Below are 21,753 nucleotides of genomic sequence, written 5' to 3' on the forward strand. Positions count from 1 at the left end.
ATAATTTATAACAAACCTATTATAATCTTTAAATTGGAAATTGTATTAATGTCTTAATAGAAAACTTAGCTTCATAGGCTGCATACAATACAAATATTCAAGTTATTCCTAATTCCGGATTATTGCTTGGTAACCCTTATGGCATGCTATATTGAAATAAAATGAAGAAAAAAATATGTTTGATTGTGGTGCTGGTGGGGTTGATTGGCGAATTGTATATTCTTGCAAGATTTCTGCTTTATTTGGTTATTGATATCTAGAGGGTGATCGCCCTCTGTGTTGTTGCCTGGATCTAGTAAATTTTAATATAAATTGTGAAACGTTTTAGATGGAATAAATAGAGATCTTAGCAGATATATAGAACATAATGATGTGAGCCCCTGTACATAAAATGCAACAATTTAATCAATTACATAAACAATTGTGATAATACATTACATTAGGAAGATACACTTCTCTTTTGAAATATATCATTCACCGAGTTTCAGACACAAATATACTTATATAAATAGCCACTCTATTTTAAATGATAGAATTGGTTCATCATAGAGTCGAGTGAACAATCGAAGTCATTGTCTTGTACAACTGCATAACCTGCCTATTTTAGTTCAGTCCAACTTCACTGTGGCTGTTCTTCTTGGTCCTTTCGGTTTTTTCTTTCCCAAACTTTCTTTTGTCTTGCCTCTTTCGGCCCTCAGATTTTGTGTGGGTAGGTGGATATGTAGATACTTGGATAAGTAGGTATGTGGGTATGTCAGTGGAGCTGTTTCCTCTTTCAAAATAAACGGAGAAGCAAAAGCAACCTAAATCTTCTGTCAGATATCCTACTGGGAATAGATCATTACTCCCCTCTCATCAGATATCGTCCTATTGGAATTCAAACATATGTGGTCAAGTCAGACATGGTAGACTATAACCAAACCTAGTTTCATCAGATTAATGCACTTCCTAATGGCTATTTCATAACTGATTCACATTAATATCACATGAGACATAATAGTTCCGTTTTCGTCTCAATTACACAAATGAAATTCATTACATGGCTAACTATGTTATTTTCAGCGAATACACACATTCAAGTCTTTAGCATACATGAAATCGCACTTCATGACTTAACAACGTTAATTTGATCAGTATGCACTCAAGTTTTTATCATACATGAAATGATCTAAGATTAGTGAAGTCACATGGATCTTTGTAACTCGTATCAACTAAAGTAATGTATGAAATTCTTAGAATTCCTGATTCCTATAACAATCAAGATGACAAATTCAAACAATTTGTCTATCTTATAATTTATATCAAGATCATTGTACGAATTCAGACAGATTAACGCAAACACGGTTATACTGGTATCAAGGAAATTGATCTACAGATTTAAACAAATAAATTCAAGCAAATCATTATATTAGTATCATCGAATTACATGAGATTGACGCAAATACCATGTGCTTTCAAGCTTTGCTCGTTTCTACTGCCAGAAATGTGTCTGTCTACTTTCCTAACATCTGGTCCCTAGGATAAATGTTTTACAAGATATTTTTTTCTAAATTCAATCTCAGAGTGTTCTATATTTTTTTTCTCTTGCAGTAAAACGTAGGCTGACAATATTTTGCAATGGGGCATACTAAAACCAAGGAATTTCGTGTGGGAAACATATCCCTTATTTAGCGTAACCAATCAGGATTAAATTTATCTACCACCTTTTGTACCAAGTCACCACAACTGCAGTCAGCCTGACCTTATTATTTCCAAATAACTGATTTTGGACAATCTAAACTCTGATATTTTCGATACAAGGAGCAAATTTAACCTTTTCCTTCTAGTCTGTCTGACTATTAAATAAACGAAGGCTTAATTAAGAACCATTTCCTCTCATGAAACAGACAATAAAAATCATTAAAAATCATTGCAGTATAGCGATTTAACACGCTCCTGTCCCCATAAATCGAATTAAGTGTTCTCTGGCCCAAATTAATGTGCTCTTTATAGATTGACAGAAATTTGCACCCTTTCATTGATTTTATTGAAATATAGTCACAAGGCATATACAGTAGATAGCAAGGCTTATGAATGGATAGACATATTGATGAACACATGTGAAATCAATACTTTTACAATATTTCACAATATGTGTGGATGCTATGTAATGTAAATAAGTAAAATATTGTTAGAATGAAATATTGCAAAATTTCCAAGGGTGATGTAATTGTATAAATTACTTTTCACCATTTTGTTCTCAAGATTTAGTTTATGCTGTACACTGAGTCTGTATTACACAGTTATAATATATAACATCTCAAAATCTCCAGAGGCTTTATTCATAGATCAAAGGTAAAAATTGATAAATAAAAATGTTTAACCATTAAATCCTGACACTACCAATAATTTTTACTTGGCCACAAATTATTTGTAATTTTTCATCCATCAATACCATATATTTCCCCCCTAGTGTAGCATAAACTTATGTCCATACTCAGGGGTCAAGCTAGCCTTAAATTTTAGGGAGAAGTGACTGCTCCTTTTGGACAGAACAGAAGTGGGAGCAGTGCAAGAATTTATATGAATTCAAACAGTCTTTTTAGCAATGTACAAGTAGTTAATGACATTCTCTCTGCTTTGGATAGCGGACAGATTACAGTCTTCACCCTCCTTGATTTGTCTGCAGTATTTGACACAATAGACCATGATATATTACTTCACCATCACCAGCATGTATTTGGCATTCATGATGCAGCCATAATGTGGTTCAAATCTTACTTGGTCAACAAGACACAAATTGTATCTGCAAATGGAATACACTCCAGCACAGTTGATCTATGTTGTGGTGTTCCACAGGGATCTGTTCTTGGACCTGTTCTCTTCATTATATACACTCAACCGCTCTCTAGTGTTAGACCATCATCCGGTGTCTCACCAATTGTACGCTGGCATCAACCAAATATAAAAATCTAGCCAGCCAACTGAAGTTCATGCTACCATCCAAGGTGTAGAGAGGTGCATTTCTAATGTAAAAGCATGTATGATATGTAACGAGCTGCAGATGAATGATGATAAAACTGAGGCCAGTCTGATCACAACACAAAGACTTTCTCAATCACATCCTTTAGCGCAAACAATAAATATCAGTAACACCAACATTAAATTCACACAGTCAGTACAAAACCTAGGTGTAACTCTGGAGAGTACTCTCAGATTGCATCAACGTCATGAACATATGCAAGGCTACATATCTTGAGCTGAGACGCATAAGCTCCATTTGCAAATATCTTTCAGTTGATGCCACTAAAATACTTGTATGTTCATTAGTACTTTCAAGACTGAACTATTGTAACTCAATTCTGTCTGGTTCATCTCAATATCTACTTCAAAAACTTAAGAAAGTTCAAAACACAGCTGGTCAGATCATACTTAGAGTACCTTGATCGGAGCACATCCTCCCGCTGCTCTGTACCCTACACTGGCTATCCAGTCAATCCAGAATCAAATACAAAATTTGTTCTCTGCTACGTTTCACTGATGGACTCCAGTCCAACATACCTATCCGACCTCACCCATGTTTACACACCAGCAAGACACTTACGCTTCTCTTGTGACAATCGTATACTCATTATTCCCACTTCGAAAACGAAGTCATATGGACAACGTTCTTTTGTATACCAGGGCCCAGCAACATGGAACGCATTCTCCACTCAAACACAAAGACACAGTGATCCCATTCAAGAGTGCTGTTAAAACTCACTTATTGCAACTGCAAGAACAATCTTAAAAGACCTAATAATGTTTCCTACCTTAAATATTTACAGCATGTTTTTATATTTTTTAATTTCATGGTGTTTGTTTTCTGTAATAATATCATTATATATGTTTTTTTATGTTATAGGTGTTGCTAATGTTGTAAAGCGTTTAGAGCTTCTAAAGCTTAGGTTCTATACAAGTCATCATTATTATTATAATTATATATATAAGTATTATATTATATATATATATATATATATGTGTGTGTGTGTGTGTGCTCTCTTATTTTAATTTTAAATATGAGCTCGGTTTCTAGGTATGCATTTGACATTAGTTTTGAGCAATATTTTATTTTTAAGTTGAAAAATATTTGTTGTAGGCTTATTATCAACACATTTTGTATTTGTATAACAATTATTAAATTCATACCCATTGTATTCATACTGATATGTTTGTATTCATCCAAATGAACTGTATTTATGATGTGACATGTTTGCATTATCGTTAAGGAAAAGTCCCAACACAAAGAAACGTTAGAGCTGTTTGATATTAAGGGATATAACTTGGCACACATGTACATTTACGAAGTATCAGCTCCTGCCAGACATGATAAATAGTCCAGAACTAGATTGATGAGTTTGTATGTATTGTTTCATTTCTTCTTTTTCGTTATATTTTTTTGTCCATTCTCCATTCTGACAGACTAATTGCAAGCAAAATTCATAAATATCACTCTTCCCTCACCCTTTTTCAGCATAATGAGTGGTGGTGGTATTTGGGTGGTTGTTACGCCAGTGCACATAGGGGATTGTTTTCCTATGTCCTATGCCGAAGTTTTGTATTATACTTTCTTTTCAACTATCTTTTGAGAGCCATTTGAGATGAAGGCATGGTACTGCTCTGTATTTTCACTAAAAGATCTCAAGACCATGTTTGGGGTAACATCTTCAAAGTCTAAGTTACAGGCACACATTTTATCTTTCAGTCACATTTGAGATTTAGGATAAATGTATGAAATTATACTTATGTGTTGTTGTGTATATTTAATTTATATTGTGTGCTCAACTTTGGTCCTTGATTGTAAGTTGTAAACAGAATGTTTACATAGCAAGCTTTTGTCCATGATTGTAAGTTGTAAACATAAATTTATATAGTATTTGAGTTCAAGGCCAGTCTTGTTTACAGTGAGATTAAGATTTTCATTTGAAAATCTTCACATTCTATTACGATGTAGGTCGAGTCAAAATGTTTATAAATATGGACTTGATAACAAAATTATTAATTCAGTTCTGTTCTATATCAGTCTTTGGGATTGAAAATATGATCAGTCTGCAGTTATGTTGTTTAAAATCAGATATAATTTGAGAGGAATTTCTTATTTAAAGTATCCAGTGGAATTATTGAAGTGCTCATTGACCTTTGGATTAATATATATATTATGTTTAAATTTGGACGTTAGATTTTTGATTTCATTTTCTTTCTGTTAAATATTTTAGCAATGTCATCAGTAATATATGTGTTATATTGCATGTGGCTTTTTATAATTTGGGTCACATCCATATTTTAACATTTCCCTTTATTCTGTTTTATTTAAATACAGATTTTGAGGTATAGGGAGGAAGAATAATAGAGTACACTTTTTGTTTTGATGGCATTTTGTGTATCACAGCAATTGTTTTATTTTCTGGGGCAAAGTCACTGCTCAGTTTTTGTAACCCCGTTTTTCTGCACTTATCTTCACCATAGTACTTTTAGTAGTCACTTAATTTGCTTCAAATTGAACATTTCTGATTTTTCTTACTTTTCTAGAAAACTACTGCTGAAAGGCACCATAGTCAATCTCTGCAGTACCATGGACTGCTGTTGACATTTTCTTTTATTGTCCCCTCAGTCAGTAAGTAAATCAAAATATTTTGTTACATTCTTCTATTTTAAAATCTTGAAAGAAAACTACGTAGCACATTTATGCTATTTTATGTAGGATTGGGGAGATGGTTTGCAGTTTTGGACACCTGATATCACACCAAATGAGAGACATAAACCTAATTTGTACTCAGAAATCTTTATTGTTTTATGGCTTTTACGCAGTCACATTGGCCAGATTTCATAGTTAGGAGCACTTTAGTCTGAATTTATGTTTTGAAACGTAATTAATGTTTAGAATGGCTGCTAGAGACTACCAAAAGGTTCTTGGATGTGAGTTATATTAATCATTGACTCACAAAATATTAAAATAATCATATTGCTCTTGGAACAGGGTGCCCATTCAAAAGGTACAAGTGTGCAACGCATGCATCTTTGACATTAAATAATTAAGCTACTGGTCTACTTTACTGATGGTTGTACATATTGTAAATAGTTACATATGCATTGTTTAAAAAAAATCATCATTTTGTTTTTAAAAATTAGTATTTTTTCATAAGCAGTGAGTATTTTTGTACTCTTAGTTTGGCAACTATGTATCAAGATAACGTGACTGGGTGGGACATCATGCTACATGTCTGTGGCATGATGCCCCAGTGCTAGACATCACTATAAACTGCCCCACTGCAAACATCGTAGCGATATGACTGAACAATTGTGAAAGCTATGGTAAAAATCCAAATCATGCACACAAACACACACACACTCACTTAATATGCAAGTGCACTGGGCCGAATGGAATGTCACCCTCTCATTTGTCAACCAAAAATTATGTAGTACGCCTTCTGATTACCTCATATTTCGATAGGACAGTATTCTACTCATTGCATTGCTCATGCATATTAAGCAGGCCATGATGGTTTTCATATTTCAGACATCAAAAAATATGTTGAGGGAAACCCTATTATGACATGGTAGTTTGGATCCACACTTATCATGTTACGTATTGTGTGATATTCAGTCAAGTCATTTAACTGAAGAAAATGTTGCATGCGTCTCCATTAGTCCTTACAAGAGGGGATGAGGGATGCAAAACTTCAGGTTTCATTATCACAGTTACCATGTTACGTATTGTGTAAAATTGATATAAATGAAATGAAAAGTTCTTAAAATAGAGATTTCATATTGATTCTTTTTCTTGAGGCCGAGAATTGTGCACAGGCATGTAAGAAAATTTACAACTATCTGGTTCATCACTTATCGTCATCACACATTTATGCCCAAATGGTACATAACTGCATGGGCTGCTACTGCATCTCCTCATATTGTTGTGGCTGTATTCAGGGCCGGCGTCAGACTTGGCCAGACTATCTGGTGCCCTAGGCAAGGTTAGATTCTGGTGCCCCCCCCCCAAAAAAAATATCAATTTCAAAATTTATAAACAATAATGTTTCTAAAAACATGCGCCCCCTGAAATCAGCACCCTAGGGGGCGCTCACCAATTAATATGTACTTTAGAGAGAGTGATGTATGTAAGGTGAAGTAGTTTGCATTTACAACATGCACAACGGAGAGAATGTTGGCATGCCTATATGCTATAGTAATGTAATGTGGATGATATTTCTTTGGATATTGTACTTTTGGAAATTTTACATAATTTAAGCACACTGCTAACTAAAATGACTGCTCCCTTGTGTTAAAACATCAGCCTGAATTAGTCTAAAGTACACTATACATAGCAGCTATTAAAATAGGGAAAATGAATTTTGCAAGACTAGACAATACCAGCCTATGGATGTGCAATGAATGAATTACCAAATATGTAAAATGTAAGAAAAACGTTATCGGCTCTTTCTTATACAATTTACTTCTGAAGTTCAGGAAGTGAAAATGACCACGTAGAGCTAGCACTTTTTTGAAAGGTTCACGTCTGAAGTAAGGCCAAGCTGTATACTATATACCCCATAGTACACCCATCAATCATAAATCAAAATAAAGGGAATAAAAGGTTCTTTTAATTATACCTAAGATATACAAGGTCTTTTCTAAATAGCCAGTATAACCAGTGAGGAAAGCCGGGAAAAATTCTTTTTCTTTAAAATCTAAACCCTATGGAAAATGCAAAACTGTATAGCGCCACCTTGAAACAAATATAAACATGTTTGCAATTATTTTTTTATTTTCACATAATTATGTATGATGTTCTGAATAAAATGGTACATTCATATCGAGGTTAAGTATGAAAATAAGTTAATTATGATCATTTTGCTCTTGCTTACATAATTTGCCATGAGGCATGTTTGTGTGAGTAGTGACCTTAACTATGGGGAAATTATAAGTCTTAGAATATAGGAATAGAGTCAACTTAAATTTAAAACTGTTGCAATAAGTGACAGAAATATATGGTGAAAGTGTTTTTTTTATTTATTTGTAATGAAATGAAAAAATAAATGATGAGAAAGTGAATTCGCTTCTTCCATATTAAACAATAGGCAAATATTTTACACTTTGACCTTTGACCTTTATGAACCTGATGAGTTACCTGCCTTTTCAAATTGTAAAATTCATTGTTGATATCTCAGAAATAATCCTGGCTAGTTTCATATTCCTGTCATTCAGCATAACATTGGTTGCTATGTTTACAAAATGTAATGTGCATTCTTAAAATAGCTCACTTTTTATCATGGGGGAGGGCTGGACTTGTTAGAGACTCTCACACTCATAAATACTGTTCTATGGGGGGAAAGGCAGAAGAATTATTCAAAAGGATTGTTTTGATGCTTGCGACTTACATGTTTCAGCCATATAAACATAATTAAATCATACAATAATAATACCTATATTCTCTTATGGGGGCGCTCACCAATTAATATGTACTTTAGAGAGAGTGACGTATGTAAGGTGAAGTAGTTTGCATTTAAAACATGCACAATGGAGAGAATGTTGGCATACCTATATGCTACAGTAATGTAATGTGGATGATATTTCTTTGGATATTGTACTTTTGGAAATTTTACATGATTTAAGCACACTGCTACCTAAAATGACTGCTCCCATGTGTTGAAAAATCAGCCTGAATTAGTCTAAAGTACACTATACATAGCAGCTATTAAAATAGGGAAAATGAATTTTGCAAGTCTAGACAATACCAGTTTCTGGATGTGCAATGAATGAATTACCAAATATGTAAAATGTAAAAAAAAGTTATCGGCTCTTTCTTATACAATTTACTTCTGAAGTTCAGGAAGTGAAAATGACCAAGTAGAGCTAGCACTTTTTTGAAAGGTTCACATCTGAAGTAAGGCCAAGCTGTGTACTATATACCCCATAGTACACCCATCAATCATACATCAAAATAAAGGGAATTAAAGGTTCTTTTAATTATACCTAAGATATACAAGGTCTTTTTTAAATAGATAGTATAACCAGTGAGGAAAGCCGGGAAAATTCTTTTTCTTTAAAATCTTAACCCTATGGAAAATGCGAGACTGTATAGCGCCACCTTAAAGCAAATATAAAAATGTTTGCAATTATTTTTTTTTATTTTGACATAATTATGTATGATGTTCTGAATACAATGGTACATTCATATCGAGGTTAAGCATGAAAATAAATTATTTATGATCATTTTGCTCTTGCTTACATAATTTGCCATGAGGCATGTTTGTATGAGTAGTGACCTTAACTATGGGGATATTAGAAGTCTTAGAATATAGGAATAGAGTCAACTTAAATTTAAAACTGTTGCAATAAGTGACAGAAATGTATGGTGAAAGTGTTTTTTTTTTTTTTATTTGTAATGAAATGAAAAAATAAATGATGAGAAAGTGAATTCGCTTCTTCCATATTAAACAATAGGCAAATATTTTACACTTTGACCTTTGACCTTTATGAACCTGATGAGTTACCTCCCTTTTCAAATGGTAAAATTCATTGTTGATATCTCAGAAATAATTCTGGCTAGTTTCATATTCCTGTCATTCAGCATAACATTGGTTGCTATGTTTACAAAATGTAATGTGCATTCTTAAAATAGCTCACTTTTTATCATGGGGGGGGGGCTGGACTTCTTAGAGACTCTGACACTCATAAATACTGTTCTGTGGGGGGAAAGGCAGAACAATTATTCAAAAGGATTGTTTTGATGCTTGCGACTTAAATGTTTCAGCCACATAAACATAATTAAATCATACAATAATAATACCTATATTCTCTTATGGGGGCGCTCACCAATTAATATGTACTTTAGAGAGAGTGACGTATGTAAGGTGAAGTAGTTTGCATTTAAAACATGCACAATGGAGAGAATGTTGGCATACCTGTATGCTACAGTAATGTAATGTGGATGATATTTCTTTGGATATTGTACTTTTGGAAATTTTACATGATTTAAGCACACTGCTAACTAAAATGACTGCTCCCATGTGTTGAAAAATCAGCCTGAATTAGTCTAAAGTACACTATACATAGCAGCTATTAAAATAGGGAAAATGAATTTTGCAAGCCAAGACAATACCAGTTTCTGGATGTGCAATGAATGAATTACCAAATATGTAAAATGTAAAAAAAAGTTATCGGCTCTTTCTTATACAATTTACTTCTGAAGTTCAGGAAGTGAAAATGACCACGTAGAGCTAGCACTTTTTTGAAAGGTTCTCATCTGAAGTAAGACCAAGCTGTATACTATATAACCCATAGTACACCCATCAATCATACATCAAAATAAAGGGAATTAAAGGTTCTTTTAGTTATGCCTAAGATATACAAGGTCTTTTTTTAAATAGCCAGTATAACCAGTGAGGAAAGCCGGGAAAATTCTTTTTCTTTAAAATCTTAACCCTATGGAAAATGCGAAACTGTATAGCGCCACCTTAAAGCAAATATAAAAATGTTTGCAATCATTTTTTTTTTTTATTTTGACATAATTATGTATGATGTTCTGAATAAAATGGTACATTCATATCGAGGTTAAGCATGAAAGTAAGTCAATTATGATTATTTTGTTCTTGCTTACATAATTTGCCATGAGGCATTTTTGTGTGAGTAGTGACCTTAGTTATGGGGACATTAGAAGTCTTAGAATATAGGAATAGAGTCAACTTAAATTTAAAACTGTTGCAATAAGTGACAGAAATATATGGTGAAAGTGTTTTTATTTTATTTATTTGTAATGAAATGAAAAAAAAAAATGATGAGAAAGTGAATTCGCTTCTTCCATATTAAACAATAGGCAAATATTTTACACCTTGACCTTTGACCTTTATGAACCTGATGAGTTACCTCCCTTTTTTAAATAGCCAGTATAACCAGTGAGGAAAGCCGGGAAAATTATTTTTCTTTAAAATCTTAACCCTATGGAAAATGCGAAACTGTATAGCGCCACCTTAAAGCAAATATAAAAATGTTTGCAATCATTTTTTTTTATTTTCACATAATTATGTATGATGTTCTGAATAAAATGGTACATTCATATCGAGGTTAAGCATGAAAATAAGTTAATTATGATCATTTTGCTCTTGCTTAAATAATTTGCCATGAGGCATTTTTGTTTGAGTAGTGACCTTAATTATGGGGACATTAGAAGTCTTAGAATATGGGAATAGAGTCAACTTAAATTTAAGACTGTCGCAATAAGTGACAGAAATATATGGTGAAAATGTTTCTTTTTTCATTTATTTGTAATGAAATGAAAAAATAAATGATGAGAAAGTGAATTCGCTTCTTCCATATTAAACAATAGGCAAATATTGTACACTTTGACCTTTGACCTTTATGAACCTGATGAGTTACCTCCCTTTTCAAATTGTAAAATTCATTGTTGATATCTCAGAAATAATTCTGGCTAGTTTCATATTGCTGTCATTCAGCATAACATTGGTTGCTATGTTTACAAAATGTAATGTGCATTCTTAAAATAGCTCACTTTTTATCATGGGGGAGGGCTGGACTTGTTAGAGACTCTGACACTCATAAATACTGTTCTATGGGGGGAAAGGCAGAAGAATTATTCAAAAGGATTGTTTTAATGCTTGCGACTTAAATGTTTCAGCCATATAAACATAATTAAATCATACAATAATAATACCTATATTCTCTTATGGGGGCGCTCACCAATTAAAATGTACTTTAGAGAGAGTGACGTATGTAAGGTGAAGTAGTTTGCGTGTGAAACATGCACAATGGAGAGAATGTTGGCATACCTATATGCTACAGTAATGTAATGTGGATGATATTTCTTTGGATATTGTACTTTTGGAAATTTTACATGATTTAAGCACACTGCTACCTAAAATGACTGCTCCCATGTGTTGAAAAATCAGCCTGAATTAGTCCAAAGTACACTATACATAGCAGCTATTAAAATAGGGAAAATTAATTTTGCAAGACTAGACAATACCAGCCTATGGATGTGCAATTAATGAATTACCAAATATGTAAAATGTAAAAAAAAGTTATCGGCTCTTTCTTATACAATTTACTTCTGAAGTTCAGGAAGTGAAAATGACCAAGTAGAGCAAGCACTTTTTTGAAAGGTTCACATCTGAAGTAAGGCCAAGCTGTATACTATATAACCCATAGTACACCCATCAATCATACATCAAAATAAAGGGAATTAAAGGTTCTTTTAATTATACCTAAGATATACAAGGTCTTTTCTAAATAGCCAGTATAACCAGTGAGGAAAGCCGGGAAAAATTCGTTTTCTTTAAAATCTAAACCCTATGGAAAATGCAAAACTGTATAGCGCCACCTTGAAACAAATATAAACATGTTTGCAATTATTTTTTTATTTTCACATAATTATGTATGATGTTCTGAATAAAATGGTACATTCATATCGAGGTTAAGTATGAAAATAAGTTAATTATGATCATTTTGCTCTTGCTTACATAATTTGCCATGAGGCATGTTTGTGTGAGTAGTGACCTTAACTATGGGGAAATTATAAGTCTTAGAATATAGGAATAGAGTCAACTTAAATTTAAAACTGTTGCAATAAGTGACAGAAATATATGGTGAAAGTGTTTTTTTATTTATTTGTAATGAAATGAAAAAATAAATGATGAGAAAGTGAATTCGCTTCTTCCATATTAAACAATAGGCAAATATTTTACACTTTGACCTTTGACCTTTATGAACCTGATGAGTTACCTGCCTTTTCAAATTGTAAAATTCATTGTTGATATCTCAGAAATAATCCTGGCTAGTTTCATATTCCTGTCATTCAGCATAACATTGGTTGCTATGTTTACAAAATGTAATGTGCATTCTTAAAATAGCTCACTTTTTATCATGGGGGAGGGCTGGACTTGTTAGAGACTCTCACACTCATAAATACTGTTCTATGGGGGGAAAGGCAGAAGAATTATTCAAAAGGATTGTTTTGATGCTTGCGACTTACATGTTTCAGCCATATAAACATAATTAAATCATACAATAATAATACCTATATTCTCTTATGGGGGCGCTCACCAATTAATATGTACTTTAGAGAGAGTGACGTATGTAAGGTGAAGTAGTTTGCATTTAAAACATGCACAATGGAGAGAATGTTGGCATACCTATATGCTACAGTAATGTAATGTGGATGATATTTCTTTGGATATTGTACTTTTGGAAATTTTACATGATTTAAGCACACTGCTACCTAAAATGACTGCTCCCATGTGTTGAAAAATCAGCCTGAATTAGTCTAAAGTACACTATACATAGCAGCTATTAAAATAGGGAAAATGAATTTTGCAAGACTAGACAATACCAGTTTCTGGATGTGCAATGAATGAATTACCAAATATGTAAAATGTAAAAAAAAGTTATCGGCTCTTTCTTATACAATTTACTTCTGAAGTTCAGGAAGTGAAAATGACCAAGTAGAGCTAGCACTTTTTTGAAAGGTTCACATCTGAAGTAAGGCCAAGCTGTGTACTATATACCCCATAGTACACCCATCAATCATACATCAAAATAAAGGGAATTAAAGGTTCTTTTAATTATACCTAAGATATACAAGGTCTTTTTTAAATAGATAGTATAACCAGTGAGGAAAGCCGGGAAAATTCTTTTTCTTTAAAATCTTAACCCTATGGAAAATGCGAGACTGTATAGCGCCACCTTAAAGCAAATATAAAAATGTTTGCAATTATTTTTTTTTATTTTGACATAATTATGTATGATGTTCTGAATACAATGGTACATTCATATCGAGGTTAAGCATGAAAATAAGTTATTTATGATCATTTTGCTCTTGCTTACATAATTTGCCATGAGGCATGTTTGTATGAGTAGTGACCTTAACTATGGGGATATTAGAAGTCTTAGAATATAGGAATAGAGTCAACTTAAATTTAAAACTGTTGCAATAAGTGACAGAAATGTATGGTGAAAGTGTTTTTTTTTTATTTATTTGTAATGAAATGAAAAAATAAATGATGAGAAAGTGAATTCGCTTCTTCCATATTAAACAATAGGCAAATATTTTACACTTTGACCTTTGACCTTTATGAACCTGATGAGTTACCTCCCTTTTCAAATGGTAAAATTCATTGTTGATATCTCAGAAATAATTCTGGCTAGTTTCATATTCCTGTCATTCAGCATAACATTGGTTGCTATGTTTACAAAATGTAATGTGCATTCTTAAAATAGCTCACTTTTTATCATGGGGGGGGGGGGGCTGGACTTCTTAGAGACTCTGACACTCATAAATACTGTTCTGTGGGGGGAAAGGCAGAACAATTATTCAAAAGGATTGTTTTGATGCTTGCGACTTAAATGTTTCAGCCACATAAACATAATTAAATCATACAATAATAATACCTATATTCTCTTATGGGGGCGCTCACCAATTAATATGTACTTTAGAGAGAGTGACGTATGTAAGGTGAAGTAGTTTGCATTTAAAACATGCACAATGGAGAGAATGTTGGCATACCTGTATGCTACAGTAATGTAATGTGGATGATATTTCTTTGGATATTGTACTTTTGGAAATTTTACATGATTTAAGCACACTGCTAACTACAATGACTGCTCCCATGTGTTGAAAAATCAGCCTGAATTAGTCTAAAGTACACTATACATAGCAGCTATTAAAATAGGGAAAATGAATTTTGCAAGCCAAGACAATACCAGTTTCTGGATGTGCAATGAATGAATTACCAAATATGTAAAATGTAAAAAAAAGTTATCGGCTCTTTCTTATACAATTTACTTCTGAAGTTCAGGAAGTGAAAATGACCACGTAGAGCTAGCACTTTTTTGAAAGGTTCTCATCTGAAGTAAGACCAAGCTGTATACTATATAACCCATAGTACACCCATCAATCATACATCAAAATAAAGGGAATTAAAGGTTCTTTTAGTTATGCCTAAGATATACAAGGTCTTTTTTTAAATAGCCAGTATAACCAGTGAGGAAAGCCGGGAAAATTCTTTTTCTTTAAAATCTTAACCCTATGGAAAATGCGAAACTGTATAGCGCCACCTTAAAGCAAATATAAAAATGTTTGCAATCATTTTTTTTTTTTATTTTGACATAATTATGTATGATGTTCTGAATAAAATGGTACATTCATATCGAGGTTAAGCATGAAAGTAAGTCAATTATGATTATTTTGTTCTTGCTTACATAATTTGCCATGAGGCATTTTTGTGTGAGTAGTGACCTTAGTTATGGGGACATTAGAAGTCTTAGAATATAGGAATAGAGTCAACTTAAATTTAAAACTGTTGCAATAAGTGACAGAAATATATGGTGAAAGTGTTTTTATTTTATTTATTTGTAATGAAATGAAAAAAAAAATGATGAGAAAGTGAATTCGCTTCTTCCATATTAAACAATAGGCAAATATTTTACACCTTGACCTTTGACCTTTATGAACCTGATGAGTTACCTCCCTTTTTTAAATAGCCAGTATAACCAGTGAGGAAAGCCGGGAAAATTATTTTTCTTTAAAATCTTAACCCTATGGAAAATGCGAAACTGTATAGCGCCACCTTAAAGCAAATATAAAAATGTTTGCAATCATTTTTTTTTATTTTCACATAATTATGTATGATGTTCTGAATAAAATGGTACATTCATATCGAGGTTAAGCATGAAAATAAGTTAATTATGATCATTTTGCTCTTGCTTAAATAATTTGCCATGAGGCATTTTTGTTTGAGTAGTGACCTTAATTATGGGGACATTAGAAGTCTTAGAATATGGGAATAGAGTCAACTTAAATTTAAGACTGTCGCAATAAGTGACAGAAATATATGGTGAAAATGTTTCTTTTTTCATTTATTTGTAATGAAATGAAAAAATAAATGATGAGAAAGTGAATTCGCTTCTTCCATATTAAACAATAGGCAAATATTGTACACTTTGACCTTTGACCTTTATGAACCTGATGAGTTACCTCCCTTTTCAAATTGTAAAATTCATTGTTGATATCTCAGAAATAATTCTGGCTAGTTTCATATTGCTGTCATTCAGCATAACATTGGTTGCTATGTTTACAAAATGTAATGTGCATTCTTAAAATAGCTCACTTTTTATCATGGGGGAGGGCTGGACTTGTTAGAGACTCTGACACTCATAAATACTGTTCTATGGGGGGAAAGGCAGAAGAATTATTCAAAAGGATTGTTTTAATGCTTGCGACTTAAATGTTTCAGCCATATAAACATAATTAAATCATACAATAATAATACCTATATTCTCTTATGGGGGCGCTCACCAATTAAAATGTACTTTAGAGAGAGTGACGTATGTAAGGTGAAGTAGTTTGCGTGTGAAACATGCACAATGGAGAGAATGTTGGCATACCTATATGCTACAGTAATGTAATGTGGATGATATTTCTTTGGATATTGTACTTTTGGAAATTTTACATGATTTAAGCACACTGCTACCTAAAATGACTGCTCCCATGTGTTGAAAAATCAGCCTGAATTAGTCCAAAGTACACTATACATAGCAGCTATTAAAATAGGGAAAATTAATTTTGCAAGACTAGACAATACCAGCCTATGGATGTGCAATTAATGAATTACCAAAAATGTAAAATGTAAAAAAAAGTTATCGGCTCTTTCTTATACAATTTACTTCTGAAGTTCAGGAAGTGAAAATGACCAAGTAGAGCAAGCACTTTTTTGAAAGGTTCACATCTGAAGTAAGGCCAAGCTGTATACTATATAACCCATAGTACACCCATCAATCATACATCAAAATAAAGGGAATTAAAGGTTCTTTTAATTATACCTAAGATATACAAGGTCTTTTCTAAATAGCCAGTATAACCAGTGAGGAAAGCCGGGAAAAATTCGTTTTCTTTAAAATCTAAACCCTATGGAAAATGCAAAACTGTATAGCGCCACCTTGAAACAAATATAAACATGTTTGCAATTATTTTTTTATTTTCACATAATTATGTATGATGTTCTGAATAAAATGGTACATTCATATCGAGGTTAAGTATGAAAATAAGTTAATTATGATCATTTTGCTCTTGCTTACATAATTTGCCATGAGGCATGTTTGTGTGAGTAGTGACCTTAACTATGGGGAAATTATAAGTCTTAGAATATAGGAATAGAGTCAACTTAAATTTAAAACTGTTGCAATAAGTGACAGAAATATATGGTGAAAGTGTTTTTTTATTTATTTGTAATGAAATGAAAAAATAAATGATGAGAAAGTGAATTCGCTTCTTCCATATTAAACAATAGGCAAATATTTTACACTTTGACCTTTGACCTTTATGAACCTGATGAGTTACCTGCCTTTTCAAATTGTAAAATTCATTGTTGATATCTCAGAAATAATCCTGGCTAGTTTCATATTCCTGTCATTCAGCATAACATTGGTTGCTATGTTTACAAAATGTAATGTGCATTCTTAAAATAGCTCACTTTTTATCATGGGGGAGGGCTGGACTTGTTAGAGACTCTCACACTCATAAATACTGTTCTATGGGGGGAAAGGCAGAAGAATTATTCAAAAGGATTGTTTTGATGCTTGCGACTTACATGTTTCAGCCATATAAACATAATTAAATCATACAATAATAATACCTATATTCTCTTATGGGGGCGCTCACCAATTAATATGTACTTTAGAGAGAGTGACGTATGTAAGGTGAAGTAGTTTGCATTTAAAACATGCACAATGGAGAGAATGTTGGCATACCTATATGCTACAGTAATGTAATGTGGATGATATTTCTTTGGATATTGTACTTTTGGAAATTTTACATGATTTAAGCACACTGCTACCTAAAATGACTGCTCCCATGTGTTGAAAAATCAGCCTGAATTAGTCTAAAGTACACTATACATAGCAGCTATTAAAATAGGGAAAATGAATTTTGCAAGACTAGACAATACCAGTTTCTGGATGTGCAATGAATGAATTACCAAATATGTAAAATGTAAAAAAAAGTTATCGGCTCTTTCTTATACAATTTACTTCTGAAGTTCAGGAAGTGAAAATGACCAAGTAGAGCTAGCACTTTTTTGAAAGGTTCACATCTGAAGTAAGGCCAAGCTGTGTACTATATACCCCATAGTACACCCATCAATCATACATCAAAATAAAGGGAATTAAAGGTTCTTTTAATTATACCTAAGATATACAAGGTCTTTTTTAAATAGATAGTATAACCAGTGAGGAAAGCCGGGAAAATTCTTTTTCTTTAAAATCTTAACCCTATGGAAAATGCGAGACTGTATAGCGCCACCTTAAAGCAAATATAAAAATGTTTGCAATTATTTTTTTTTATTTTGACATAATTATGTATGATGTTCTGAATACAATGGTACATTCATATCGAGGTTAAGCATGAAAATAAGTTATTTATGATCATTTTGCTCTTGCTTACATAATTTGCCATGAGGCATGTTTGTATGAGTAGTGACCTTAACTATGGGGATATTAGAAGTCTTAGAATATAGGAATAGAGTCAACTTAAATTTAAAACTGTTGCAATAAGTGACAGAAATGTATGGTGAAAGTGTTTTTTTTTTATTTATTTGTAATGAAATGAAAAAATAAATGATGAGAAAGTGAATTCGCTTCTTCCATATTAAACAATAGGCAAATATTTTACACTTTGACCTTTGACCTTTATGAACCTGATGAGTTACCTCCCTTTTCAAATGGTAAAATTCATTGTTGATATCTCAGAAATAATTCTGGCTAGTTTCATATTCCTGTCATTCAGCATAACATTGGTTGCTATGTTTACAAAATGTAATGTGCATTCTTAAAATAGCTCACTTTTTATCATGGGGGGGGGGGGCTGGACTTCTTAGAGACTCTGACACTCATAAATACTGTTCTGTGGGGGGAAAGGCAGAACAATTATTCAAAAGGATTGTTTTGATGCTTGCGACTTAAATGTTTCAGCCACATAAACATAATTAAATCATACAATAATAATACCTATATTCTCTTATGGGGGCGCTCACCAATTAATATGTACTTTAGAGAGAGTGACGTATGTAAGGTGAAGTAGTTTGCATTTAAAACATGCACAATGGAGAGAATGTTGGCATACCTGTATGCTACAGTAATGTAATGTGGATGATATTTCTTTGGATATTGTACTTTTGGAAATTTTACATGATTTAAGCACACTGCTAACTAAAATGACTGCTCCCATGTGTTGAAAAATCAGCCTGAATTAGTCTAAAGTACACTATACATAGCAGCTATTAAAATAGGGAAAATGAATTTTGCAAGCCAAGACAATACCAGTTTCTGGATGTGCAATGAATGAATTACCAAATATGTAAAATGTAAAAAAAAGTTATCGGCTCTTTCTTATACAATTTACTTCTGAAGTTCAGGAAGTGAAAATGACCACGTAGAGCTAGCACTTTTTTGAAAGGTTCTCATCTGAAGTAAGACCAAGCTGTATACTATATAACCCATAGTACACCCATCAATCATACATCAAAATAAAGGGAATTAAAGGTTCTTTTAGTTATGCCTAAGATATACAAGGTCTTTTTTTAAATAGCCAGTATAACCAGTGAGGAAAGCCGGGAAAATTCTTTTTCTTTAAAATCTTAACCCTATGGAAAATGCGAAACTGTATAGCGCCACCTTAAAGCAAATATAAAAATGTTTGCAATCATTTTTTTTTTTTATTTTGACATAATTATGTATGATGTTCTGAATAAAATGGTACATTCATATCGAGGTTAAGCATGAAAGTAAGTCAATTATGATTATTTTGTTCTTGCTTACATAATTTGCCATGAGGCATTTTTGTGTGAGTAGTGACCTTAGTTATGGGGACATTAGAAGTCTTAGAATATAGGAATAGAGTCAACTTAAATTTAAAACTGTTGCAATAAGTGACAGAAATATATGGTGAAAGTGTTTTTATTTTATTTATTTGTAATGAAATGAAAAAAAAAATGATGAGAAAGTGAATTCGCTTCTTCCATATTAAACAATAGGCAAATATTTTACACCTTGACCTTTGACCTTTATGAACCTGATGAGTTACCTCCCTTTTTTAAATAGCCAGTATAACCAGTGAGGAAAGCCGGGAAAATTATTTTTCTTTAAAATCTTAACCCTATGGAAAATGCGAAACTGTATAGCGCCACCTTAAAGCAAATATAAAAATGTTTGCAATCATTTTTTTTTATTTTCACATAATTATGTATGATGTTCTGAATAAAATGGTACATTCATATCGAGGTTAAGCATGAAAATAAGTTAATTATGATCATTTTGCTCTTGCTTAAATAATTTGCCATGAGGCATTTTTGTTTGAGTAGTGACCTTAATTATGGGGACATTAGAAGTCTTAGAATATGGGAATAGAGTCAACTTAAATTTAAGACTGTCGCAATAAGTGACAGAAATATATGGTGAACATGTTTCTTTTTTCATTTATTTGTAATGAAATGAAAAAATAAATGATGAGAAAGTGAATTCGCTTCTTCCATATTAAACAATAGGCAAATATTGTACACTTTGACCTTTGACCTTTATGAACCTGATGAGTTACCTCCCTTTTCAAATTGTAAAATTCATTGTTGATATCTCAGAAATAATTCTGGCTAGTTTCATATTGCTGTCATTCAGCATAACATTGGTTGCTATGTTTACAAAATGTAATGTGCATTCTTAAAATAGCTCACTTTTTATCATGGGGGAGGGCTGGACTTGTTAGAGACTCTGACACTCATAAATACTGTTCTATGGGGGGAAAGGCAGAAGAATTATTCAAAAGGATTGTTTTAATGCTTGCGACTTAAATGTTTCAGCCATATAAACATAATTAAATCATACAATAATAATACCTATATTCTCTTATGGGGGCGCTCACCAATTAAAATGTACTTTAGAGAGAGTGACGTATGTAAGGTGAAGTAGTTTGCGTGTGAAACATGCACAATGGAGAGAATGTTGGCATACCTATATGCTACAGTAATGTAATGTGGATGATATTTCTTTGGATATTGTACTTTTGGAAATTTTACATGATTTAAGCACACTGCTACCTAAAATGACTGCTCCCATGTGTTGAAAAATCAGCCTGAATTAGTCCAAAGTACACTATACATAGCAGCTATTAAAATAGGGAAAATTAATTTTGCAAGACTAGACAATACCAGCCTATGGATGTGCAATTAATGAATTACCAAATATGTAAAATGTAAAAAAAAGTTATCGGCTCTTTCTTATACAATTTACTTCTGAAGTTCAGGAAGTGAAAATGACCAAGTAGAGCAAGCACTTTTTTGAAAGGTTCACATCTGAAGTAAGGCCAAGCTGTATACTATATAACCCATAGTACACCCATCAATCATACATCAAAATAAAGGGAATTAAAGGTTCTTTTAATTATACCTAAGATATACAAGGTCTTTTTTAAATAGCCAGTATAACCGGTGAGGAAAGCCGGGAAAATTCTTTTTCTTTAAAATCTTGACCCTATGGAAAATGCAAAACTGTATAGCGCCACCCTAGGCAGCTGCCTAGTTTGCCTATATGGTAGCCCCTGCCCTGGTTGTATTTAAACATGTCTGCTCAGGTGTGTGAAATAGAAAACTTGTATAATATTGCTCTATAATTTCTGCTACAGTCAATTACAGTCAGGAATGTTTTTTTATATTAGTCTAGGCTTAGTGTCCACTTCATAGT

The sequence above is a fragment of the Sinohyriopsis cumingii genome, unplaced genomic scaffold (genome assembly GCF_028554795.1).
Source record: "Sinohyriopsis cumingii isolate HCF-2022 unplaced genomic scaffold, ASM2855479v2 utg000069l, whole genome shotgun sequence".
In the NCBI taxonomy this organism is placed as follows: Eukaryota; Metazoa; Mollusca; class Bivalvia; order Unionida; family Unionidae; genus Sinohyriopsis; species Sinohyriopsis cumingii.